The following is a 26876-nucleotide window of genomic DNA, read 5'->3' on the forward strand; positions in this document are numbered from 1 at the left end:
GTATAAGGATCGTGGACAAATTGTACTATTGATCCCATGAGCCCTTCCTCAGAACTTACTAGAGAGCAAATTTCAGACACCCTAAATAATGGGAGGATCACCAGGTAGGCATTACCTGGTGCATTAAATAGAATTACCCATAAGATGTAGACCCACTGAGGGAAAGAGAGAACACATCCAGTGCATAATGGTCATATGCTCTGGCAATAAAGTCAAACTACCATGATGGGGGAGAATGGGAGAGGATATAAAAATATTTCATACTTTTAGTAAACCTAATAATATTATTCGGGTGTTGTTGCATGTATAACACAGGATAAAATAAATGATTATTTATAGGGCATTCTAATTTTAACATCCCCTGTGACTTTGAAAACCAGGGATTTCAGTGGGGAAGGAGGGAGACAGAAATGGAATAGAGAAAAGGAAATAAAATGTGTGTGTATTTTCTTGTTTATTTTCTAGCTGTCTGCTGAAAAGGTCTGGCTATAATGCCAACTGAATTAGTCTGCTAGAGCTACAACAACAAAGGGTCACAGTCTGGGTGGCTTAAACAAGGGAAATTTATTTTCTCACAGTTTTGGAGTCTGGAATTTTGAGATCAAGGTGTTGGGTTCTTTCTGAAGCCTCGCTCCTTGGGCTGTGGATGGTTGCCTTCTCCCTGTGTCTTCACATGGTATTTCTTCTGTTTGTATTCTAATCTCTACTTCTTAAAAGGACACTGGCCATATTGAATTAGGGTCAACCCTAATGACCTCATTTTAATTTAATTATCCTTTTAAAGACCCTAGCTCCAAACACAGTGACATTTTGAGGTATTGGGGATTAGGACTTCAACACATGAACTTTGTGGGGAACACAATTCATCCCAGAACACCAACCTAGTTCAATAGTAATGTGCAACTCTACTGCCCAATGTCTGGTCCTTTACACTGAAAGAGATAAGTCTTTTGGAGAGACTCGTGGGGTAGTTTTTTTTTTTTTAATAGATTTTATTCATTTATTTGACAGACAGAGATCACAGGCAGGCAGAGACAGGCAGAGAGAGAGGGGGAAGCAGGCTCCCAGCCGAGCAGAGAGCCCAATGCGGGGCTCGATCCCAGGACCTGAGATCATGACCTGAGCCGAAGGCAGAGGCTTAACCCACTGAGCCACCCAGGCGCCCCTCGTGGGGTAGTTTTTGACAGAGGTGGTGGTTACAAGGTGTTCACTTTATATTAATTCATTGTCATATACTTATTTTATGTAGTTTTGGGTATGTGTTTCATTTTATAATAATGCAAGAGATTGAATGTCTGTACCCCTTCAGAATTCATATAGAGAAATCCTAATTCCCAAGGTGATGATATTATGAAGTTGGGCCTTTGGGAGGTGATTAGGTCATGAAGATGAAGGCTCACAATTGAGATTACTGCCCTATAAAAGAAACCCCAGAGACCTAGCTTCTCCATCTGCTATGTGAAGACGCAGTGAGAAGACAGTCATCTGTAAACTAGGAAGCAGGCTCTCACCAGACACTGAAGTGTTGGTACCTTGATCTTGGACTTTCCAGCCTCCAGAACACTGAGAAATAAATTTCTGTTGTTTATAAGCCACCCAGTTCACGGTATTTTGTTATAGCCATCCAAGTTGACTATGGCAAATAAAAAAATTTAAACAATTTTAAGAGGAAAGATGAAATGCAGCTTGATCAGACATGCAAAAATAAGAAAAATGTGCAAGAGGACACAACACTTAGAATAATAAAGACAGAAGGAATAATACCAAGTATATCCGTCATTGTATTAAATATGAATGAACTAAATCCTACCACTAAAGACAGAGGTTGTCATATTAGGTGTTTAAAACCAAACTCAGCTGGGATAAAGAGGATGTGGTTTATTACAATGGAATATAAGTCAGCTATATAAAAAATAATGAAATCTTGCCATTTGCAACAACATGGAAGGAGCTAGAGAGTATAATGCTTAGTGAAATAAGTCAATCAGAGAAAGACAAATACCATATGATTTTACTCATATGTGGAATTTAAGATACAAAACAAATGAACAACAACAAAATAAAAACAAGAGACAAGCCAAAAAAAAAAAAATCAGACTCTTAACTATAGAGAACAAACTGATGATTACCAGAGGGCCGGTGGGTGTGGGGAGGAATGAGCAAAATAGATAAAGAGGATTAAGGGTACACTTCTCATGATGAGCACTGAGGAATGTATAGAATTGTTGAATCACTGTATTGTATACCTGAGACTAATATAACACTGTATGTTAACTATATGGGAATTTTTAAAAATGGAAAAAAAAAACCAACAAAGCCAGCTAAATACAATGTATACATATTTAAAGATAAATGGTGAAAAATGGTTGAAAATAGTGAGTTGGTAAAGCAATACAAAGTGGATACAATCAAAAGGAAAGCTGTATGTATGTGTTTATAGCATATTTTCTTTATCCATTCATCCATCCGTGAATACTTAGGTTGTTTCCATATCTTGGCTATTGTGAAAATGCTGTAATGAGCATGGGGATGCAGATGTCTCTTTGAGACAGTGATTTCATTTCCTTCAGATAAATACCCAGAAGTGGGCTTGCTGGATCATATGGTAGTTCTGTTTTTTAAAATTTTTTGAGGAACCTCCATATTGTTTTCCATAGTGTCTGTATCAACTCATAGTCTCACCTACAATGTACATGGATTCCTTCTGGTCCACATCCTTGGAAGTACCTATCTCTCGTCTTTTTTAGAATAGCTGTTCTGCTAGGTGTCAGGGTAACATCTCTCTGTGGTTTTAATTTGCCTTTTCCCAATGATTAGTAATATTGAGCACCTGTTCATGTTGGCCATTTGAATATCTACTTTGGAAAAATCTCTATTCAGGTCCTTTGCCCATTTTTAAATTGGATTATTTGTTTTTTCATTTTGTTTTGTTTCTGCTGTTCAGTTATATAAATTCCTTGTATATTTTAGATACTAACCTTCTTCCAGATGAATGGTTTGCAAATATTTTCTCCCATTCTGCAGATTGCCTTTTCATTTTATAATTTCCCTGCTGTGCAGAAGCTCCCACTTATTTATTTTTGGTGCTTATGCTTTTAGGGGCACATTTATAAAATCATTGCCAAAACCAATGTCAAGGAGCTTTGCTCCTGTATTTTCTTCTAGGAGTTTTGCAGTCATATGTTTAAGTCTTTAATCCATTTCAAGTTAATTTTTGTGAGTGGTGAAAGATAGGGGTCCTGTTTCATTTTTAATATGTGAATGTTCACTTTTCTCAGCATCATTATTGAAGACACTATCTTTCCTTCATTGGCTATTCTTGGCTCCCTTGTCAAATATTCATTGGCCATATATGTGAAGGTTTATTTTTGGGCTCCCAATTTTGCGCCATTGTTCTGTGTGCCTGTTTTTATGCCAATGCCATACTGATTTGATTACTACAGCTTTGTAATATAGTTTGAAATCAGGGGGTGTGATGCTTCCAGCTTTGTTCTTAGGATTTCTTTGGCTATTCAGGGTCTTTTGTGGCTTCAAATGATTTTAAGATTGTTTTTCTATTTCTGTAAAAAAATGCCATTGGAATTTTTATAGTAACAAAAATAATCCAAAAAACTCTAAGAATGAATAAATCCTAGATGGTAGTCAGGAATGTGTAAAAAGAGAAGCTTAATGAGGAGAAATTTGTCTTACTGGTGTCTTACTGGTGTACAGACCATACAGTAAGGGTGCTGGAGTGAAATCAATACGGTATATTGTTTCAGAACAGGCAAATAGATGAGTGAATCAGAATTGTGAATCTGAAATAAGAGCTGGAAGAGAACTTATATATGACAACAGTGGTGGTTAGTTTTTGGGAAAGGGCAAGATTATTTAATAAATCTTGCTGGCACAATTCACCCAACATCTAGGAGAAAATAAAAGTGAATCCTTGTTTTATATTCTATTTGATAACAAATTACAGCTGTATTATGAAATAAATACAAGAAGAAAAACCTAGCAAACTCTGTCTATAATTTAGGAGTGGGGAGACTTTTTTTTTTTTTTTTTTTACTAGACTGACAATTCAAAAGCTTTAAAAGAAAAAGATAGACATATTTAAATATGTAAAAATTAAAAACCTCTGTACAGTGAATGATTTACAAACATAGTCAACAATAGTTTAAAAAATATGCAATAGAGATGACAAAGATTATTTCTATAACATACAAAGAGCTCTTATACATTGACAATAAAAAGCTGATAGAAACCCAATAGAGAAGTGAACAGGGCGTTCATGAGAGTGCAAACTAGAAAGACCAGCAAACAGGAAAAGAGCATTAAGTTTACCTGTGGTAAGGGAATTTCTGATTAAAGTAGCGATGTAGTATCATTTAAACCCACAAGAGTGTTTAAGAGGAAAATAACACAATACGTGTGAAATAAAGTGTAAAGCCCCTTCCATGTGTATATATGCAAATGTGTACTTATATATGCATTCTTGTGTCTATGCATGATTTTATGAGCATGGAAAATTAAGAAAGGCTTTATTGTAGATTGCTAACATAAGTTACTTATGTTGGTGCTGGAGGGAAGTGGGAAGGAAAAGGAGAGGGAGAAAAGTAAGTCAAATGATAAAGGAAAACAAAAAATAAGACCGTATTTTAAAAGGGATTGATAATGGGGCACCTGGGTGGCTCAGCTAGTTGAGTTTGACTCTTGATTTCGGCTCAGGTGTGACCTCAACGTCCTGGGATTGAGCCCCCCATCAGGCTCCTTGCTCGGGGTGCAGCTTGCTTGAGACTCTCTCTCCCTCTGCCCTCCACAATCCCTGTTTTGCATGCACTCAAAATAAAGAAATCTTTTTTTAAAAAGCACTGATGATATATTTATGTATTTGTGTGAAATTATATGTGTATGTACATATGTATGCCTTTTTAAATGAAGAAAACATTTCCTCAGATTCTTGAAACCATCAGTCTATTGCCTCTCCATGCCCATTTTATTATAAATTTAAAAGAAATAAAAAATTGAAATAACACAATAACACTTAGGTATCGTTTACCTAGATTCAACTGCTGATAACAGGTTGATATATTTGCTTTATCTATAAGTGTGTGTGGTTGTGTGTTTAATGCATAGATCTGTATTTTTGCACACACATTTATTTTCAGAATTATTTGAAGACAAGTTATAGGCATAATATCACTTCATCCCTAACTACTTCAGCAGGTATCTCCTAAAAGTAAGGACATTTTCCCAACATATCCACAATACTATTGTCATACCTAAAAAAATTAACATAAATTTTATGTCATCTAATAGCCATTGCATATTCAGTTCTCCCCAGCTGGCATATATATGTTCACTGTATTTTTTGAACCAGGATCCAGTGAAGTTTTATGCATTGCACTGTCATTTCTTTTTGGGTTCTTTAAATCTAGATTTGCTCCTCTGATAGTGACCTTTGAAAAAGTCCTGGCTAGCTGTTTTGTTGAATGTCCCCATATACCATGGATTAATCCTCCCTGGTCTCATTGGACCACATGTTTATCTTGAGTTGCCTGGAGTAGAGTGCTGGCCCTTGGTCAAAGTTACAGACTGCACTGTATTCCCTCCATCTCCACCACTCTTTTTGGTCTACTTTTCTGTCCCACCTTCCATCAGGCACAGTGTTTCTTATTCTTGGGCATCCAGGGTCCGTGTGGGTAGACCAGTCCTCCTCCACGGGGTTCCAACCCCGTGCTGTACTCTCTGCTGTCAGCTGGGCCTCTCTCCTCACCATCTATCCACCAGCCTCCATATATTTGGTCCTGGTCTGGGCTGAGCAGAAGCAAAGGCTAATGAGCTACCACTGTACTAGGAAGTGGGACTCCAGGTAATGGGGAGGGACATTGGAAGAAGGGAGAACCCATACAAGGATGTGCCAGCCAGTTAAGTACAGCAGACTGATCTTGTGGGACCACACTCTGAGGGATCTGATCACCCCATCTCTCTTATTAGTCAAAGGTTTACCCCATGAGACTTGAATGCCCCACACTTGCAGGCTGCCAGGCTGTAGCAGCCCAGGAGCATCTGCATTACCCCATGCCTCAGGGAAGACTGGGGTAGGTGGTAAGACCTTGTCAGGTGCTGCCTGCTGGAAGTCAGCTAAAGCCCTCTCTGCTCTGGTTTGGTGCTACTGTGGCTAGAACAAGAGGTTGTGGAGTGGTGTTGGAGAGGTATCCCATGCACCCCTCCAGCCACTGGTCTGCTTCTATCATTGACTTACACCTTTTCTTGGTGGTTGTTTGCCATGATTTTGGAGGGGCGACAGAAATGCACACAGTCAATTCTTCACCACGAATAGTATCTTCTTCATTTGTTTTATGTGTTTTCTGAAATATGAAGCTGTGCACTCAGTGGTGTGCTGGGGAATGTTGAGTAACTGGCTCTTGGTAGGGGTGTGGGGGGAGCCCTGATTTGTAGCATTTGCTGATTTTCACGGTGCAAATATGGCCACCATGGCCAATTTCAGGCTCCCAATGTAATGTCACTGAATGCAGAGTTGAGAAGAGACACAGACAATTAGCTCCCATGAGCTGGTGCGTGCCAGCTCCGCACACCCTTGCATGTGAACTGAATAATAAGCAACGAAGGACACAGGAGTGTGGGAGGCCTGCTCTGTGGTCAGGTTGAGAGAAGCAAGGAAAAGTAAGCAACAAACAATTAGAAACGAAAGGGCAGTCCTCCATTTGCTGACCATATACAACAAAGAACCAACTTGCAAACGAACTATAAGGAAATATCTTGTTCCTGACATGGGAACTGCCTCTATTTCTCAGCTATGCCTGACTTCTTGAGTTCTATACCATTCCCAATTAAATATCAATGACAGAAACAAGAAGAACAAGATACAGTTTGAGGAGGATGCAAAAAAGAAGTGTATCCTACCTGTTGAGCCCGTCGGCTTCCTAAGCAAACAGACCCAAGGTCTAATCTCCATTCCTACCCAAACAATTATAGGAATTCCAAAGGACCCAGCTCTCCCAATAACACCTAACCTCAGTGTACATGCTTAACTCACACAACCCATTTCCTAGCAAAGGGATTTTCTTTTGTGAAACACATCAATACTAACTGGTAAGCTTTGTCCAGCCCCCCTTCAATTAATAAAAGATTCCACCTGACTCTAGTGTGCTTCCAGAGTTGAGAATCACTGTACTGGTAGGTGTACAAACACAAAATGACTTCATGGCCATGGGCGAGACATGTCTTTTGGCGAGGGGCATCCCTGGAGAATCAAAAGTCACCTAAGAAAATGCTTCTAATGTCTTCAGTGTTCAGGAGAAGGCCCTTGAGGAAATGGCTTTGAGGTTGGTCCCTGTGTCTATACACACACTGAATCCTGCTAGTGGTCTAATGACAATGGCCTGGCACTTGCTCACCTTATTCCAGATCTGCAGAATTTAATAATGTGTAGCTCCTGTATTGCAGATGATGTTACCCAGGTGCTTATAGAAAAGTGGACAGGGTCACTTGTTGCTCTTCTAAGTCCTGGCTGGATGGCAACAGTCTTAAGTCCTGAGGTCTTAGTGATTCAGCTAGACCATCTCTGCGAGCCCACTACTAAAGCAGGGCGTCCCACTCATGCTCTTGTCGCTCCAGCATTTCAGGATGTGGCATCCAAGTCCACCCCAATTTTATCAATGGTACTTATCCTTAGTGGATGTTGATCACATTTACTCCCAGATTTTGCCTGTCTAGACTAGAGGCCCCAAGCCTCTGTCTCGTTCTCTTCAGCAGCCCCAGCATCACTGGGGAAGGACCCAGGGTCCTTCCACAGGCGGATTGCCTAGGCCCCAGAGGCATACTTTTACCAACATGTAGATAGGTAAATGCTGTCCAGTCTTTTTTCATTACTTACATCAATTGGGGGCCGGTTGGTTGGAAAGAACTCCCAACTAGGAGTGACTTAAACAAAAGAGTATTTATTACCTCACGTACCAAGAATTCTGGAGGTAGACTGGTTCAGGTGGGGTTAATTAAGCAGCTCAGATATTATCAGAGACCCAGGTGCTTTCTATTTTTCCACTCCGTCATAACCCTCATGTTGTCTATTGTTCTCAGGCTTGTTGCCTGATGTTAGAGATCGGAGCCCCAGTGCCCAGCTCCCTGGACAGACTTAGCGATGTGAGCAGCAGAGGGAAGTTGTCATCTTCTGTGTGTTCCCTTTTATCAGCAAGGAAGAGCTTGCTCTGAAGCTTTCTAGAAGTTTCCCCTAATATCTCACAGGCCAGAATTTCATCATATACCCACCTCTAACTGGTCAGTGGCCAAGAGAATATATTTACTATGAATGGTTCAGACTAATAATTAATCTGAGCTGCCTTTCTGAAGCACGCAGCCATCTTGTATCAAAGAAAACTGGGGTTAGCAAATGGAGGAGAAATGGTTGTAGGACAAGCAACTAACCGTGTCTGTAGCCCCACAGTTCTGTGACAACAGCGTACCTGAGATATGCCTATCTGGATTTCCAGGAAACTTTCTGAAGATCTTCATTTGACACAGGATACCTTGTGGACTCCTTGTGTAGGCAAAGGTACCTTTACTTGCCCCTACATTTCACTGTGGGTTTGGCTTCATCTAGAGTGCCACATCAAAGGCACTTTCCCCCAGGACTTTGAGGTACTGTTCCAGCGCCTTCCAGCACTCAATGTGTCTGCAGAGAAGTCTGAGGTAAGCCCCTCTCATGCTGATCCCGATAAAATGTTTCATTCTTCCTGGAACAGTTCTGAATTTCCTCTTTAACGTTGGAGGTCTGAAACTGCACTCTGAATATCTAGGTATGGACCTTTCTTCGTTCATCCCCTGAGCACTCAGTGGGCCCTGGTAGTCTGAATATTAAATCTTTTTCTTCCATGTTTATTTCCTTATTTTTTCCCCCTCTGCTTCTGGAAGTCTAATAAAACTAATATTTTACCTTCTGGGTCTTTCAAACTTTTTTTTTCATCTTTACTAATTTTCTAACTGCTTGTGTCTGCTCTAAATGATAGGAGGTTTCCTTGGCTGATCTTCTAGACCAGGGATTGGCAAGCTTCAGCTGACGTGGCAAATCTTGTCCACTTCCTGTTTAACTATGGCTTAGGAGCTAGATTTTTAAGGGCAGCTCTGCTCATTCATTTACATATTGTCTGTGGTTGCTTCAGGCTGTAATGAGAGTCGCACAGCTGTCGTGGAGACTTTATGGCTCGCACTACCTCAAATATTAACTATCTGGCCCTTCACAGACAAAGTTTGCTGATTCCTGTTAGAGAATACCAGTGGGGGTTTTAACCGTGCTCATTCTATTGAATTGAACATCCACTGGATGTTTTCTACATTAATGATATTTTTAATTTCTTTTTCAAAGGTTTGAGAGGGTGCGCACACATTTGAGAGAGCATAAGCAGGGTGGAGGGGTAGAGGGAGAAGCAGACTCTTTCCTAAGCAGGGAGCCCGATGCGGGGCTTGATTTCAGGTCTCTGGGATCTTGACCTGAACTGAAGACAGACACCTAACTGACTGAGCCACCCAGGTTTCCTGAATTTCTAAGAACTTTATTTCTCTGGTTATTCTTTTTATCAGATGTATCAGCTATTTTGTTATGGATTTAATAATCATTTTCAAGTATGTTTTTTCCACAAGTACAAAAAGGGGCACACATTTCACTAAAATGTTCACTAAATGTTCACAAAGGGAACGTATCCCTATAACCAACCAAAAGAAAAATAAAATGACCAACACCCCAAAAACCTTTGTACTCCCATAGATTACTAACCACAGGGTAACCGCTATTTTGACTTCCAATTTTGAGCTTTATCAGAATGGAACCATTCTGTATGGCTCTTTTCATGTCTAATTTCCTTCACTGAATATTATGCTTGGAAAATCCATGTTGTGTGTAGAAATTAGTTGTTCATTTGCATTTCTAGATATTATTCCCTTACATGCATACACCACAACTTATTGAATAATTCCATCCAAGTTGTTTCCAACTTTCACAGCACTGCTATACACATTCTTACACATTTTAAGGAACATATTGTGTACATTTCTATTATTCAGGAATAGAGTTCTGAGCCAGAGTACGTTCAGCCACAGCTGACTCTGATGAATTCCCACCAGCAGTGTATGAGAAGTCAGTTCAACATCATCACCAGCACTTGGTAGGATCAGTCTTTTAAATTTTAGTCATGTTGGTGGATGCGTGTTAGTGTTCATTGTGGTTTTAATCTGTATTTCCCTAATGACTAGTGAGTTTGGGAAATTTCCATATATTTTGGGCCATTTGATAGCCTCTTTTGTGAAACATCTGCTCAAGTCTCTTGCTCAGTTTTCTACTACATTGTGTATCTTTTTCTTATTGATTCATAGGAATTCTTTACCTATTTTGGAAAGGACTCCCTTATCACTCTTCATGGCTTGCCCTTTTTATACTCTCAATGGTGTTTTTTTATGTTGTTGTTGATTTTGATGACCAGAGTTTATTTGCAGTGGTCTAACTTTATTTTTTAAGTTAAAAATTTTTTTTAAAATTTGAATTTTGGGGGGTGCTTGGGTGGCTCAGCTGGTTAAGAGCCTGACTCTTGATTTCCACTCTAGTCATGATCTCAGGGCTGTGAGACTGAGTCTTGCTTTGGGCTCCGTGCTCAGAGCAGAGTTGGCTGGAGATTCTCTTCTCTCTCCCCCTGCTTGAGTGCTGTCTCTCAAATAAATAATTAAAATCTTAAAAACAATTCTATTTTTTTCCCTTCATGGTTAATGATTTGACCATTATATTTAAGAATGCTCTGCCTACTTTGCAACTGTGAAGATAATTCTCCTGTATTTTTTTTTCTAAAAACTTTTTTTTTTTTGTTTTTCCTTTACAAGCTGATCTCCAATTAATCTGGAATTCATTTTTGTTCAGGGCTAGGATGCCCTTTTCCTGCATGGATAGCCTATTGACTCGTTTCATTTATGGAAAGGGCCATCTTTTCTTATATTGCATGGCTGTGTCTTCTCCGTTGTTACTAATACAGTGACTGTATATATGTGGCTCTCTTTCTGGATCCTGTGTTCCACTCCACTGCTCTGTTTGCCTACAAGTGCACCAAGACCACACTACCCTCTTTACTATGGCTCTGTAATAAATCTTGACATCCGGTCGTGTAAGTCCTTTAGCTTTGTGGTTCTTTAAGATTGTCTGGGTTGCTCTTGGTCTTTATCATTCCATAAACTTGAAAATCAACTTGTCAGTTCAGACACACACACTAAAAAAAAAAAAAAAAAAAAAAAAAAAAAAAACAAAACTTCCAAATTTTTATTGGGATTGCATTGAATCTATAATTCGGTTTGGGAATATCTTTATAATACAGACTATTCAGATTCATGAATGTGTCCTTCCTTCCCTGCCTCCCTCAGGTCTTTTAAAATTTCCATTGATATGGTTTTGCATTTTGTTGTCTACATAGATTTTGCAACATCTTTTGTTAGATTTATTCCTGGACATTTCGTTTTCTGATGCTATTGTAAATGATATTTTTGAATTCAATTTTCTATGTGTAGGTGGCTAGTACAATAGATTTCTGCATATTTACCTTATACCCAGTGATCTTGAATTCACTTAGCTATAAACCTTTTCAGTTGCTAATATTCAAACATGTTGTTTATGCCTAATGGCAGCTTTTTATTTTCTTTATCCTTAATTTTTTCCCTTGCTTTATTGCACTAGCAAAGACCTCTAGCACAATGTTGAATAAAGGTAATAGTGGGCAATCTTATCTCATTCCTAATCTCAAAGGGGGAAATTTTTAATACTTCACCACTAAATTATGATGTTTGTTCTGTTTCTTTTTTCAGGGGGGGCACTTTTCCTCAGTTTAAAGAGGTTCTCTATTATTCATACTTTTGTTTTGAATGGTTATTGAATTTTATTAAAGCTTTTCCTGCATCTCTTGAGATGATTGCATAATTTGATAATGTGATACATTATTTTGATTGAATTTAGAATGTTAAACAACTTTCCATTCTTAGAATAAACTTAATAATGATGCATTACCCTTTTCTATCACTGAATTTGATATAGGTAGATTATGATCTACCGTTAGATATTAGGGGTTTCTAGTCTCCATTTGTTACACTTGTTCTTTGCTCCTATTTTTGTCTTCCACTCTTTTCTTTCTGCCTTTTGTTGTTCATATTGAGCATTTTATAAGATTCCATTTTCTCTGCTTTCTTAGCATATCAAATATACTTTTTCTTTTACATTTTTTAGTGGTTGCCCTAGAGTTTGCAATATATACTTACAACATATTCAAATCCACTTGCAAATTACACCATGCCATGGGTGTGTGAGTGCCTAATAGTAATGAAATAAATGTCCTCCCTCCCATCCCTTGTATCACTGCTGTCATTCATTTTACTTATATGTTAACATATACCATTCTATATGTATATACTAATATAGTATCATTATATATTATATACATGAAACTAAACATGATTGGAGTGCTCGCTTCGGCAGCACATATACTAAACATGATTGGATACATTGTGACTATTACTATTTTGAACAAACTGTCTTCTGTTATATCAATTAAGAAAAAAATTATTTTACCTTCACTTTTTTCTTCTTTGATGCTCTTCCTTTCTTTTATGTAGATCCAAGTTTTGGATCAAGATATTTTTCCTTCTCTCTAAGGAACTGCTTTTAAGAGTTCTTGGAAGGCAGAACTACTATAAAAAATATTCCTCAACTTTTGTTTGTCTGAAGGTCTTTATTTCTCCCCCACTTTTGAAGGATAATTTCACAGGGCACAGAATTCTAGGTTGATGGGTTTTTTTCTCTTGACGCTAAATATTCTACTCCACTCTCTTCTTGGTCGTGTGGTTCTGAGGGGCAGTCAGACACAGTTTGTTCCTCTCTTGGTAAGGTGTTCCTCTTTGTTATCTCTCTTGGTATCTTTTTTCCTCTCTAGGTAAGCTCTTCCCGCACCCTCCCCTCCCCGCCCCCAGAATTTTTTATCTTTGATTTTTCGTAGTTTGTAGTTCTGTAGTTTGAAGAAAATATGCCTAGGTGAACATTTACTCCACTGGATTTTCTCTGTTTTCTGTATCTGTGGCTTGGTCTGACGTTAATTGGGGAGAAATTCTCAGTCATTAGTTTTTCAAATATTTCTTCTGTTCCTTCCTCTCTTCTTCTTCTAGTACTCCCATTATGCATATCCTAAGCTTTTCTGTAGCTGTCCCAGAGTTCTTGGATATTGTTTGTTCTCTTTGCTTTTCAGTTTTTGAGGATTCTTTTGATGTCTCCTTTAGCTCAGAAATTCTTTCCTCAGCTCTGTCCAATCTACCACTAAGTCTGTCAAACATACTCTTCGTTTCTCATACAGTGTTTTTTATCTCTAGTACTTCCTTCTGGTTCTTTTTAGGATTCCGTCTCTCTGCTTATGTCACCCGTCTGCTCTTGCGTGCTGTCTGTCCATTGTGGCCCTTTGCATATTAATCACAGCTGTTTTAAATTCCAGGTCTGATAATTCCAACATGGCTGATAAGTCTGGTTCTGAGGCTTGTTCTGTTTCTTCAGATTGTGGTTTTTGCCTTTAGGATGCCTTATAGTTTAAATTGATATTCAGACATGATATGCTGTGTACAAGGAATGTACTAGGTGAACAGGCTGTTTAGTAATGTAGGTGAGATGTAGGGAGAAAGAAAGGAGGCATATCATGGTCCCAGGACTAGGTCTCAGATTTTTAGTCAGGCTGTGCCTCTGGGCTGTGAATTTCACAAGTGTTTCTCAGGGGTTTTTTTTTGTTTTTGTTTTTCCCCCTCTCCTTTAAGAGGGACACCATGGCTAGAGTGGAATTGGGTATTTCCCTTCTCCCAAGTCAGTTAGGTTCTAGGTAACTAGCTTCCCTTGAGTGCAGGGAAGAACAGAAAGTAGGGCTCCTTTTCCTCTTCCCCTAATGGAAGTCTGAGGGGATATTTTTCCCTCTGATATTTATTGTGGGAATGCATTGAGCTCCTGGAAGTAAATCTCACAGTATTTTGGGGGCTCCCTTAGGACTGAATCCCCCTGGAGTTTTCAACTTCAGACTTGTCTACATGGAGCCTCCAGCAATTTGTCCATTAGAGCTCAGATTTTCCTCTCTGGCCCTGATTCCCTCTGTGCTTTCTGCTTTGAGTCTCGGCTCTGGTAAGTTGTGACTCACTGTGTCTGCCTGTTTCTGCAGCCTTGGGAGAAAGTTGAGTGTGTTCTTCTCTCTCTTATGGACTCAAGAAGAGCTGTTCATTTTTCACTTTATTTAGCATTTTACTTATTGGGATGGAGTGGCCACTTCCAAGACCCAGACAGGTGGAACTGGAAGCTAAAAGTTATCACCGAATTTGATTTGCTCATACTTGTTAAGGGCTTTTCATCTTTGTTCATAAAGAATATTGGCCTGTAATTTTCTTCTTTTGCTAACTGCAGAATTGAATCTAGCCAGCTACCCACATGCTACATGGTGTTTTTTACAGAAACTCCATGGGTGGAAATCTGGAGACACCTGTTGGGGGAGAACCTACACATTCTGGAAGACCGGTGGTATGGGTGTTTGAGCCTTTCAGTGAATTGCATCACAATGCCGTGGTAGGTCAGGTGCAAGACAGGGTTCACCACAGATTCTTCCCTTCACCTCACCCTTGGTATCCAGTATATTAGCAATTCCTGTTGGTGGTACCTTCATACAAAATCAAAATTCAAGGAACTTCTTACATTTTTGTTGCCCTACCCTTACCCCAGTTGTGGTCTGCTTTTGCCTGGATTACTGTAACTATCCAACTCCTCTCCCTGCCTCCCCTCTTGCCCTGTGCTCCCACAACCCATCCTACACTCAGAAACCAGAGATGTCTTTAAAAACATCTGTATCTGGTCATGTCAATTCTCTGCTTTTATCCGTCCACTATGTTCCCATTGCAGCTAGAATAAAATCAAACCTGCTTACAAGGTTGCAAACAGGATCTAGTCTAGACCTTGTTTACCTTACAAAGCTCATGTCCTACTCCTTTAGATAGTAGGTTCCAACCTTCTAAGTATCCTATCAAATTACCAGGTGTTATTTTCTTTATAGCACTTATCTGTATAAAACAATAGGCTTATTCCTTGTTGATTTTCGGCTGACCTTCCCCACACTCCTTGAGCGTTAAACATTCACTGACTGCCATCCCCAGCACTGACAACAGTGACTCATCATAGAAGGTGCTGGATACATGCTTGAACCCTATCTCCTAGTCCTTCAGACAAGACCAGAGTTTGCTATTGGACTTTAAGCTGCTGCACCTCGTGTACATTTAAGCCTTCCCTTGGAGAAAACCCATCAAAAGTGGGAAACTCATCCAGGGTCATTCTCTTCTCTCAAGTGTCTAGTCCCTTCCAAAACCTGTCTGCTCTGGGTTGTTCTCCATTGTCTTTAGGTAGTTATATTTTTATATTTTATCATCTGCACAAGAGTCTATTTGATTGACTCACAATAACCAGGACTGGATATGTTTTTGAAGTCAGAATGTGGAGTTTGAGAGAATTTTAGTTACTCTCTAAGGAATTTTCATTGGGAACTTGTAAAGCCAGCATTAGCACCAACTGAATTAGGGAAGACGGAGGATGGCGCAAATTTTGGGGCGGGTAGATCAGAAGTTCCGGTTTGGACATGTGGAGTTTAGGGTGTTTGCTGAGTAGGTCATTGGTATGTAAAGAGCTACATCTTGCAACAAACATACGTATTCTGGGAACTGCCAGCATACACATTTCACTTAAAGCCATGAGACTGGGAGAGAGAGTGCGGAGTGTGGACACAGAGGAGGGAAAAAAAAGACTGTGACCTGCCCACTCCAAAACTAAGCCAGGAGAAGAAGAACTGGAAGAAACACAAGGGCAGCAGTCAGCATGGGAGGGAAACCAAGAGAGGGTATCCTAAAAGCCGTGTAGAGAAAATGTGTCACGAGGGGGTGATGCTGCTGACAGATGCTGTCAGATGGGAACTGGGAACTGGCAATCCTGAATGCTGGTGCTGGGAACCCGGCTGGGGGTTGGGGAGGGCAGGGTTTGAGAGACAACTGGGGGTGGGGACTGGAGATATGGGGGGGTTATTTAGAAGTGGCTCCCTGGCAAGCTGTAAGGATAAGGATGAGGGCAGCTTCAAGGTGGGGCTCAAAAGTACATGATGTCGAGGATTTCTTGGGATGAAAGGGAACCAGGAAGAGACTCTCAGAGAAGGCTCGACTGGCTGCAAGTTCCCTGAACCTGTGAGGTGGGATGAAGGAGTGAGAAGGTCAGAGAGGGGCCCTGATGTTGGCTCTTTCCACAGCAGAGCAGTTCTTCATGCTGAAGAGGCCCAGGAGGAGTCATGGAGAGGACGGCAAGGGGGATGGAGGCCGGTGGAAGCATAAGGAGCTTTAAGGCCAGGGTGGGATGGAGGGCACAGGCAGATGGTGGACTCATGGAAAGATCTGGGATGCAGAGAAAGTTTGGACCGCTGATCCAGCTGTCAGTGCTGGATGAAGATGAGTGGGGAGAAACTGATGGTGAGGACAGGTGGCAGAGGCTGGTACAGCTGGATGGTGAGGACCCCACAAGGATGGGGAGACCTGAAGGTAAAGGGGAGAAGGCTCTGAAGTCCTACTCCCACCATCCTCGTCCCTGGGGTGTGGGCATGTGCAGAACGAACACCCTCAAGAGATCAGGGCTTTGGGGGCAGAGCAAAGTTTCAACTTTATCACTCTTGAAACATCAGAGGGATTATTTCTGCCCCATCAGTCAAGCCTTCAGTGAGAACAGTCAATACCAAATACTTCTCAGTCCCAGAGCTATTACTACTTGGCATTCTGTGCTCATAATGCACTTGCAAATTGATTGTTTTATTTTACTTAACTTTTCAGGCTCAGTGGTAAACCAGCGACTGAATGTGCTCCCTCCACAACAAGCCTCCTCAGTTCAAAGTATTACTACATCTCACCTCCTCCCTTGCCCCTCAGCTCCTCCCGCCTCCACCTCCTCCCTTTCTCCCCTGTCCCCCCAGCTCTTCCCTAGTCCCTCAGCTCCTTCCCTAGCTCCCACCTCCCTTAGTCCTTAGTCCTTCTGAGCATTCAGATCTCATCTTAGTGTCACCTCCAGAGATATACCTTTTGTCATTCTGGATAAGATCACTGCCCCTCCTCCCCAGTCTGTTCTTCATTTCTGCACCCTTCTCCTTTGCTTCATAGAACTCAGTCCCATTTATATATTTTCTTTTCAAACAGTCTCTTTCTCATGGAATAAAATTGCACTAGGAGCCGGGTCAACTGTCCCATTCACCATCGTATTTCCAGTACTTGCCATAGTGTTCGGCACGTAACAAGCCTTTAACAGCTATTGTTGGACAAGTATTTGTATTTCCATTTTATAAATGACTCAGAATGAGACTCAGTGAGAGTGACAAAGCCTGGCTTCTGACCAGGGTCTTCCAACTTTTCCATTTCCACAATCCCTCTTGAAATTAGGAAGCGGTTTACTCTAATTCTTCATGATGGGTTAGAATGGCTGCAGCATCTGCCCCTGAGCCCGCAACCACCAAAAGGAGACTACACAAGTGAAGCTGTAGCTGTTCCAGGCTCTGCCTCGAAGGGACTGGCAACATTGCCTTCCACGCTCTGAGAGCACTTGCTGTCAGGACGCCCAACTGCCTCGTGAGCCCGGCTGTCCTTCTGGAGAGACTGCGGGGGCGATGCCGTGCACGTCTGCAGCTGCAGGAGCATTTTGGCAGAACCTCCGGGTGGCTTCCGCCCCAGCTGCCAATCAGCTGCAACTCCACGAGCCCCCGAGCCCTGGGGTGAGCCCAGCAGAGCTGCCCAGCTGAGCCCTTTCAACCCGCAGAACCACGAGGGAGGTTGGAATGGTTGTTCTAAATAGGGTGGGAACTCGGAGGAGGCAAGAGGGCGCCTAGGACACAGGATGTAAGGAGGTACTCTGCTCTTGGGGACCCAGGTTGTCCTTGTTTGACCTTGAGAGTGAACATCTCCTTAGACCTTGTGCCCTGGGGGCCTCACTTCCGTCTGCCCAGACCTAGATTCTCAGCCACGAGGTCTGGGCGGTTTTACCCAGCTCTAGAGACCCGAAGCATTCATGGGGCCTTGAGCAGAGCAGGTGCACTGGATTGAACCAGTTAAGGTTCCATTCCAACTTCCCAGCAAGGGGCTTTTGTAGGAATCCTGGGTGCTCTGGGTCTGACCTTGACAGTTTGTATCACACTTTCTTCAACGCATCATTCCTGTGGTTCTAAACTCTGTCTCCATTTCAGCAAACGTTCTTGAGCATCTCCCTTGGGCTCAGCACTGGCCAGCGCTCAGAGATGGTGGGGAGAGGGCAGGGGAGACAAATGCGGGTCCTGCCCCAAGGAGCTGACCATGGACCCAAGCAGCCGCTGCGGTGGGCTGAGACCCAGGGAGCCCGCGCCATGGGACAGTGAGTGGGGCTGCCAAAGGGGCTGGAGGAGGTTAACGCCTGAAATGCAGAGACAGCAGAAGACCGGGAGGGGGCGGGTTTTGTACGAGCCCCAAGGGTGAGCACAGCTGCGCCCAGCAGTGGTGAGGCGACAGGACAGGAAGACCTGTGCGCAGCTGTCACTGTGTCACACTCCCCTCTTGTTCTCTTGTTCCATCCCCCAACACTCCCTTTGGGACGACCAAGGGAAAGGGCATTTCCAGAGGTCTCTCCGGGTCTTACCTCAGTGGTGGCTCAGACCGACACCAGAGCTGTGGCCTTTCAGGGCAGGGCAGGGCAGCGACGCCTTCCTGGTCAGTGGCTGGTCACAACGTCTTTGTTACCCTAGCCCTGCTCCGCTGTCCCTTAAGAAAATGACCTACAGGGCCTGGACCCATGGCTCCTGTTTGCAGATGTTCTATAAAACCCGACTCACGGGCAGTAAATATGGGAAAGCTGATCTGGCCGGCAAAGCGCCTCCCACACCGCGAGGCGCGTTCACAGCCCCGTACCGCCTGGCCGGTTGGCTGGTCAGCTCCCGCAGGCCCCGAGGTCAGGCTGGGCCCATTTTCATGTAATTCTTTACAATTAGCACGTGGCTTGTCTGCAGAAAAGGGCAGCCAAGTGTTTTCAAATAGTATCTTCTCTGCAGGTTAAACATTTACTTTCTGCTCTGCCAACACAGTTAATTTGCAAAGTGAACCCCCTTTCCTCTGAACTTCTAACAAATGCAACCCCAATTCTCCAGGCCCCATGCCAGCTGCGATGATGGGATGGGGGTGGGGAGGCAGGAGGACTTGTGAGAACTTGGGCAGAATTGGTGGAGGAGGCAACTGGTCCCAGGTGGTGAAGGAGGCGGGAAATGGTCAGAACCGCTCTGTGACAACCTGTGTGGGGCCCGGAAAAAGGTTGGGAAAAAAAAAAAACCCTCTTAAGCCTTTGTGGCTCTGGGGATATCAGAGTTCTCTAGGAAAGAATTCCCATATGCTGGGACCCAAGGCTTCAGGCCTCATGGAAATCCCAGGGACAATAAATGTCGTTCATAATGTAATTGTAACATGTGGGTTACACTTCTTGATTTTTATGTTTGCATAACCATTCTTTGCTTGGGGTCGAACGTCTCACTTAAGGTTTGGCCACGAGAGTGAATGGGGGACCTGACTGCTGGCTCTCCTCCTTCATGGCCCTGGGGGATTTGCAAACTCAGACTCCGGGGCCGGCAGGTGACAGGAATTAACAGCATGTGGGGGTCAGGCCGGTGGCTGTGTGAGGCCCTTGGCTCACCTGGAAGGGAGGCATGACTGCACATTCCTGCCTGTGAGAAACACTGGCCCAGTGTTCCAGCATGGGTGGATCTTAATAAGAGAAGATGGCTATCTGTACTTTTCCTTGAAATTGGCAGAAAAACATTGCTCGACCAAACTACATGCGTCTGTAGTCTGCGTTGGGCAGCCAGGGAGGGGCAGGGTGTGGAGGGGAGGGAGGGGGTGAAGTCAGACCTTTGGATGCTGGTTCTCTGGAGTCATTGGCCGTGTGACAATGGCCAAGTCACGTCCCTTCTTGGGCCTCATCTTCCTCATCTGGAGAGTCATGGGTCTGGAAGTTTCCACCTTTATTTTGTTTTTTATTTTCTATTTTTTTTAGAGGGGAGGAGGAGCAGAGGGAGAGGGAGAGAACCTCAAGCAGTCTCCGTACCCAGTGCAGAGCCTGACATAGGGCTCCATCCCACGACCTGAGATCATGACCTGAGCCAAAATCAGGAGTCAGACACTCAACCTACTGAACCCCCCAGGTGCCCCTGGAAGATTCCATTTTAAAAATGTTGTTCAGCCTCAGGATTTGGAACCCCCAGCACATGGTATGATACAGATGCTCAACTCGGCGGCCAAAAAATTGATGTTAAATTAATAAAATAATGAATAACTCACCTGGACTTTTTGCAAAGATGATCAGCCTCGGAAGAGAAGTCTTAGACAATTCCCTCCTTTTCCCGAACAAATTCCCCATTGTTTTCCCTTGATGCTGTTTGCCCCCATAGATTTCAGTTTCTGTTTCCCATGAAACCTCAGCTTTTGAGCAGACCCCCAGACTCCTCTGTGCGGCTCCGGTATGGGAGCCCTGGGTGGGCCGGCTGCCCTCCCCTTGGTAAGCTGCGCAGGCAGTCCTGACTGGCTCTGGTGTCAGGAATCAGCGATGTGAACGCGACACGTCTTCCACCTGAGATGGGAGCAAGATCTCTGAGAGTGCTGGATGCCCCTGGAGAAGGCCACCAGGTTCTGTGGGGATGCCATCAGCGGCCCAGCAGCACGAGAGCAACGGCAGGTGTGGTGCATTTGTGGCTACAGAAGGAAAGGTGATTTGCCCAAGCATAGCCCATGCCCAACTTCATAAGAAGTTCCTTCCTTCTTCCGTAAGAAGCCCCACACCTTCTTACGGAATCCCTTACCTGTGCAAATGGAATCAGCCTCAACAGGATAGGATCCGTAAGATATTATAGATGAATTTGGGGTTTTCCAGGATTTACGGAAGTTGTAAACTGAAGGGACCCTAGGGGAGAGGATGGCTGGGGAGAGAGTCTGGCCCACTAGACTGTGGGCCATCAGCTCTCTGGAGAGGCTGTATCTCACTCAGCCCTTGGATCCAATGATGCACTATTATATGATCAATGATGCACTATTATGCAATCTTACCAATGGCGAATGAAGGTCAGATGAGGAAGGACAGTTCCTCAAGGTCATGTCACTTATAAGGTGTGCAGCCAGGACCCAAACTCAGAATGATCTGACTCCGAAGTCCTCATTCCTCCCGTGAGGAATTGAGACACAGGTTACCAGATTGCCCTCCTCCATCAGCGCGGTGAGCGAATGCGGCCGGCAGAGCTTACTGTCATCATCAAGGTCAGAGCTGTTTTCCTTGTCAGGAGTGGTCTTTCAGTGCCGTGTTCGTCTCTGGGTGACACCAGGCTGGTGGAGGCAGGTTCTCAGGCCCCAGGAGTAGGAATCTCTTGTCATTGTTCCCTCTTCATGATATCTTCAACTTAAGAGTCACTTTGGATTGGACCGGGCCAAGGTCATCTTCTGAAAGAAGCCGCTGAGATGGTCATTGAAGGCCACCATGAGTGTGGCTTGGGACACAGGAGTCCAGATATGGGGGCACCACTGGCAGATGCCCCGCTCCTCCCCACGGCCTTCATCCTCTTGCCTCGTCTTGGGGCTGGCTCTTCTGTTGCTGGTAGGCTTGTGGCCCCGGGATTTCACTCAGGTCCACGCCACGGCAGCAGGGATAAGGGTGACCCAGTTCCTCATCCCTGGCCTCTCTGCTTCCCCGTCTGAGTTGGCCGGGGAGGTTTCCGTGAGCTGCATCATCCCCAGCAGCCAGCCAGCCCTCCGATTCGTTTCAGTCCGGTAAGTTCTCCCGCCGCTGAGCCACCTGTCGGGCAACGCCTCCCGCACCAGATGGCTGTGCCTCCTGCCCCTCCACGGCAGTCCAGCCAAACCCAGGCCTGGCATGGACAGAAGAGGACCCGAGTGGCCGTGGCCAAGGTCAAAGTGTCCATCTGGACACAGGTATGAGCAGAGCCGAGGCACGCCACAGAAACAGCTTTGGCAGGGATGGTGTCACAGGCCCTCAGCTCTCGGCTCCCTTTCAGTCTGATTTCAAGCTCAAAAGCTGCTCAGAGGCACATCTTCTCCCGCAGGTGGCCGACTTCCTGAAGAACCGCCTCCCCCAGGCTCCCAGTCAGGGGCGCCTGCTTCCCGTCACCCCCTCTCACCAAGGGCGAATGATCGGGAATCTTTGTCAGAGAGGAGCTTGGCTACAAATGACAGCTCTCCGCTTTTCCAGGGCCTGCGCGGCCTGGGGCTCAAGGTCCACAGTCAGCAAGCCTTTCCCTGTCCCTCCCCCTCTCCCCTCCTCATGGCAGAGCCTTGAATTCTGAACTTCTTCCTCCCTCGTAGCTCTTCAACTTGACCTCACGCTGTGGCAGTCAAATGAAAATGCGAAGGCAATTTTATTGTACCAAATTGTTTACAAAACTGAAAACTGGAGAGGAAACACTGTTTTGTTTTCTGAACAGTGAGAAATCTGAGCAGACCTACTTATTTCCAATTCTCTGATTTTTCCAAGTGTACATAAGAAGGCCATTGAGATGGCCTTGCAGGAGGCTTGTTTTGGCTTTGAAGCAAGCCTTCCTCCTTCCATTGGTAAGTAATAGATTCTGAATTAAAGAAAAAAAAATCCCACTGCATTCAGAATTCCCAAACCAGCATAACCCATTTCTTATTCTAAACAAGGGAGCCAACATTTATCTTCGGGGCCAAGATGTCAGTGTTAAAAAAATGTTTTAGAACAGAAAATATCACAGCCATGTGCAAGCCTGGCAAGGAAGGCTCCCGCCATCGGCTGATAATTGCTGTGCTCATGCTTTTTCCTTAGAGCTTTCGTTGTTTCTCTTGGTGGAAGCTTTAGGAAGCCATCTCTGTTTTCATTCCAGTGTGGCTTATACTGGATTCAAGTTTTCAAAATGGCACCAGAAATATCAATTTCCCCAGGACATGGTGAGATGGAACCTGTGAGATGATCCTGTTCCCTTATGAGACGCATGTTTGAGCGGGGCGATCTTATCGATACTCGGGCCCATCTGCGAGGCGGCGCGGATCTGGGGTAATGGGTGACACGTTGGACTTACAGTACATTGGGCTTCGCTGTGACCCCGATTTGCCCGCCCTCCACAGATCACTGTTCAGCCACCAGCATCCCACATCCTGTCGTCTTTTCCATTTGCTGCTTTATGGATGGGCAGGTCACCTGACAGCAGCCGCCTGGACGGAGCTGGCCTTGAGGGCCTGCCATTCTCCCTCGGCTGTCCTCTGATGCCCCACCACATGCCAGCCTTGCTTGCATGTTGCCAATACTGTTGGGGGGGCATGGCATTTCATTTGAGCACTGTTTTATCTGCTTATTTTACACACAGATGTGAGTACAATTCTCTCTACATTACATAAGTATTCAAGTTTTCATTCCAACTGTCTTCAGTACTTACTACAACAGACAGGCAAATAGCCAGCCCCCATGGTGCTGGAAATGCCTTTCCCCATACCTTGCTCGTCAAAGGCTGTCATAAATGGAATGTTATGAAATAAAACAAGACTGGCGGGGGTTCCAATAAAGTCACCCCAAATTACTCAAATGTCTCTGTGAACTATTTCCTATATTCTGGACGTGTACTGGCAGTGGTGGGGGAACGTGTTCTTCTCTGTTCCCAGTTTTGGCTCCTCCAAATGAAATATTAATAGTATTACTATAGCTGCATTGGGCACAAGGAAGAAACTTCCAGTAATAAGGCAGGCTTACAGCAATGTTTGTATTCATTGCAAGTTAGCAGCACTAGGATTGATGTAGTGTGCTGGGTCTGTATTCCCCAGGCACATAAATTGGTCAGGGAGTTCCTGAAACCCTGGAGGATAATTCATTCTCCCAAATGAAGGTTCCGCAGGAAAAGTGAATACAGTTCTGTGTCAGCCAAGGCTTGCTCCCGTCCATCAGGTCTCCATGATTCATCCCAGAGGCAAATGACTCACTGCTGGTGTCCTGCGCATAATTAATGCCATTTTGTAAGTGCAAAGACTGCGTGTCCAAGCGCACACAATTTTAGCTGGACTGATGCCTGCGGTGGTTCTGGTGGGCTTCGTGGAGTGGATTGCCAGGTAATGTCAGAGGCAAACCCCAGCGAGGTGGGAATGTGGAGGCGTCGGCTCAGCTGCTGTAACAACCAACATAGCCTGGGGCCGCCTCCACACATGTTTCTCAGGTTCCAGGGCCTGACGTCCAATACCAGGTGTTCGCCGGGTTGCGTTCTGGTTAGGGTGCTCTTCTAGACCCACAAACAGCCTCTTCCTTGGATCCTCAAATGGAGGAAGGAGAGATCATCTCCCTCCCACCTGTTCTCCTGAGGGCACTAGTCCCCGTCATGAGCGTTCCACCACCCTGGCCGAATGACCTCCACAGAGCTCTGCCTCCAGAGACCATCATGCCAGAAGGTAGGGTTTCAGCGTGTGGCTTTTAGGGGGACACACACATTCAGGCCAGAGCACAAAGTGATGAGCGTCAATGTCCCTTTGGGAGATGAAGAGGATGGCTATGGAGGACAGACAGGGAGGTGAGGCGGGCAGGGGCAGCCGCTGTGATGGGCTACGCTGGCTGGGAGTGGTGAGAAGCCCACCTCCGCCTGCCACAGTGAGGGTATTTGGAAATGTAAACTGCACTCTATGCCCCCCAGCTTGCTGTGCCCTCACGTTAAATAGCTAAGCTGAAGTTTGTGGTTTCAGGTTCAAAACTCAGGGGAAAATATGACTCATGGTTGAACTTAAACCCTGAGGAGAATCTAGGAGGAGAGAGTTCCGGGGAGCAGACGGTATGCAGGAGGGTAGGACTTCTGCCTTGCCCCTCTGTGTGACTGGAGAATTTCGGAAAATGAAAGCTCTTTGGGTAGACCCAGAGGTGGTCACCACACAAGTCACCAAGATTCATGAGGTGAGAAAGCTCTGTAAGCTCCTTGGATGAAACTTCTATTTGCCAGTGGCACCGTTACTCTCATCTATGCATGAGGTGTCCTGGTGAGGGAGTTTCCTTCTCCATCAGAAGACTTGCTGCTTTAGGATCATTCGGGGTTTGTGCAGAATTATGGGCTCAGAAATTGTTTCCCATCCATGCGGGACTTATGTAGAGCGATTCACTGTTTCTTGGTCCCCGGCTCCCAGTCCCACAATCAGAGGGATAGGCAAGCTCTTCCTGGAAAGGGCCAAATAGCAACTATTTTCAGTTTTGTGGGCCCTATGGTCCCATAGTATCTGTTCAACTGTGCTGTTACTGGGTAAAGTAGTCAGGGACATAGGCACACAAATGGTATGGCTGTGTTTCTATAAGACTTTATTGACAAGAACAGAAGGAGGGCGGGATTTGGCTCCTTGGAGTTTACTGGTTCCTGCCCTAGATGTTGTTGGTAGGTCTGTTGGTTCAGGCAGGAAGTTATTCACGTATTTAACAAAATCTCACTGTGCATCTGCTCTGTGCTCTAATCTGTCCACAGTTCTAGCCGTTTGGGTTAGATCAGTGAACACAGACAAGAGTCCTTAGAGCTCTGTGCTTAGAGCTTATACCTTTATTGGGGAGACAGACAGCAAACCAACAGGTTGGATTCCCTTCTATACCTCTGTTCTCCCCCTTTCTCATTCCACCCCAGAGAGGCTCTGTGCCCCTGGCGGTCCACGGGGACGGCATCAATACACTCTGTTGTGTCCACCTTCCTCCCATTGCGTCCAGTCCATGAGAGACAGAGGCAAGAAGGGATTTTATTCCTCCTGCTCCTGAAATATCTGGTCTATTATACCTACTTGGGTATACATCTGTGTACAGATACCCTGAGCTGCGTCTGTCTGTGTGTTTCTAAGCCACATAATGTCCTCCAGAGAGCGTGCTGGAGGCCTGATAACAGTGGTGGAGAATATGAAGTTGGACCGATGCGGTGTTACTTTAAGAGGATGGAGTCAGACATACGGGGCCACCTTCTCGGAGCCTCTCTTCTCATGTGTACATGGAAAATAATAAAAAGAGCTGCTAACCCCATAGGGTTGTGGGGAGAATCAAATGTGATAATGCAGGTAAGGTGCTTGGTACAGGGCCCGGCACACAGAAAAGGTTCAGCAAATAGTAGCAGTGATCAATATATTGTATGTGGTATATTGCCGCTCATGTTGGCAAGTTACTTTAAATACTGTGCTTATTATGAACACATCCTTTTGTGTCATGAGCACGCAGACCTGAGGGCAGGTGCCTGGAGAGAGATCCAGTTGGCTGCAGTTTCCAAGTCTGGAGACTCTCTGGGTACTTCTGGGATGAATGCCCCCCCCCCCCCCGCCCCGCCCCGCCCCGCCCCACCCCACCCCATGCCCATCACTCACATCCAGCTTCTGCCTCCCTTTGCTCTGATTTCACAACCTAGATTCACTCATCACCTTTACATTATCTAGAAACTGGTTTAAATTACTTTTTCTCTGATGGCTCCCCTTGGTTTCCTTCACTGGTGTGAAATCCTACATTTTTTTATTCCTTCAATATTATTTTAATGGAGTCTCAGGAGAAAAGTGAGTTCTGGGGCTCAGTTTTCACCTGGAAGGCTACCGATAGGTTTTTTTTTTTTTTTTAAGTTTCATTCTTTAAAAAATTAATGTTTAATTGTGGTAAAATACAGATAACATAAAATTTATCATCTTAACCATTTTAAAGGTATAGCTCCATAGTGTGAAGTTCATTCACATTGTTGGGCAACCGTCATCCATCTCCAGAGCTCTTTTCATCTTGTAAACTGCAGTTCTGCCTCCACTAAACAGTGGTCCTCCATCCTGCC

The 26876-nt window shown here is 44.3% G+C and overlaps 1 long non-coding RNA gene across 1 annotated transcript; it reads left to right on the forward strand.

Annotated features, from left to right (window-relative positions):
* The first annotated feature begins 8000 nt into the window (after positions 1-8000).
* Positions 8001-17998, forward strand: LOC125084839 (uncharacterized). The gene is made up of 3 exons (XR_007122712.1): positions 8001-8694; positions 14497-14608; positions 17494-17998. It is a non-coding gene; the product is annotated as an uncharacterized LOC125084839 (long non-coding RNA).
* The last annotated feature ends 8878 nt before the right edge of the window (positions 17999-26876 follow it).

The sequence above is a fragment of the Lutra lutra genome, chromosome 14 (genome assembly GCF_902655055.1).
Source record: "Lutra lutra chromosome 14, mLutLut1.2, whole genome shotgun sequence".
In the NCBI taxonomy this organism is placed as follows: Eukaryota; Metazoa; Chordata; class Mammalia; order Carnivora; family Mustelidae; genus Lutra; species Lutra lutra.